Here is a 1,415-nt window from a genome sequence, read left to right as displayed (position 1 = left end):
ACCCAGGCAGAAGACGCACGACTTGTGGCCATCAGAGAGTTCGATTGGCTCTGCGCAGGAGAGGCAATCGCGAGTCATCCTTGTTTCCGAAGCTCACCGGAACACAGCAGGGGAAGAGGAGGCGTGTCCGCTGCAGCGTGTAGATCACGGTGAGTAGTCTTGTTGATAGGCTTCTTGCTTCTCGTAGAAGGTTGGTTGAAGAAAAAGTTTCTGAATAGATGATGTACAAGCGCTGCTTTATATAGAGTGGGAGCCCCTCATATTTCACGCGCTTGAACGCCATTGGCCAGTTTCACTAGCGTGATTCAATAAAGCTTCAGTAGAATTTGGAGGAAAGGGTAATTGCCATAGCAATGTAGAGTGACCGAATCGAAAGGGAACGTGCATGCCATATCGAACATTTTTTCTATCATTATCGAAGAAGGTGTACCGTCGATAAATATCGAATACCGTTTTATCGCCCAGGCCTTGCATACTGCAGTGAACAAAAGCAGTGACATATTCTCATAACATGGACATTTGATTTACCATCAGGACTCCTCACAGGAGAAATATCACTCTGCTCCACTTTCTCATCTTGACCCGAGTAGATGTTGTTGACTTTTCTCCTTTCCCTCTGAACTAAAGCAATTACTCTTGAGTAAAGTAAACAGCATTTTGAACGTCTAAGTATTGTAGACTGCAATACGAGCAAAGTTAGAAACACCAAAGATTGAGGAAACAGTGACGTCACAATCTAATTAACGTTCCACTGCTGCTGGAGATCCGTTGCTGAGCTGCGACGTGATTGGTCCGGTTGCGCTGTGGGCGGGGCTTCTGCGCCGCAAAACTCGTAGTGCTAGCCGCTAGCCCTTTACTGTAGTTTTAGGAGGAGCAGAAATAAAAATATTATTTAGGAAATTATCATAACATGCTGTCTGTTTGGTGAATAAATGCTTTGTTATTATTTTGTGCCGATTTAAGGGTTTACAGGTAAAAATGGTCTAATATGTGACCCTGGGTCTTAAAGGGGTCATATGATGCTGCTAAAAAGAACAGTATTTGGTGTAATGAAATGTGTTTATGCGATTTAAGGTTAAAAAAACACATTATTTTCCACATACTGTACATTATTGTTTCTCCTCTATGCCCCGCCTTTCTGAAACGCGTCGATTTTTTACGAAGCTCATCGGTCTGAAAAAGCGAAGTGTGCTCTGATTGGCCAGCTATCCAGTGCGTTGTGATTGGCCGAATACCTCAAGCGTGTGACGGAAATGTTACGCCCCTTGCCATATTGTGATGATGCCGTGTCCCGGCCGGAGCCATGATTCAAAAACATGAAAACACATTATAAAGGAGGCATTTGTTGCATACAGTGGGGACATAATTACAGATTATAATGACTTATACTGTCTTTTTACACGTTGCGTTGCATC

This window comes from Sinocyclocheilus rhinocerous, unplaced genomic scaffold (assembly GCF_001515625.1).
Source record: "Sinocyclocheilus rhinocerous isolate Xijiao unplaced genomic scaffold, SAMN03320098_v1.1 scaffold178, whole genome shotgun sequence".
NCBI classification, from domain to species: Eukaryota; Metazoa; Chordata; class Actinopteri; order Cypriniformes; family Cyprinidae; genus Sinocyclocheilus; species Sinocyclocheilus rhinocerous.
The sequence above is the reverse complement of the archived record's forward strand: the minus strand, read 5'-3'. Positions refer to the sequence as shown.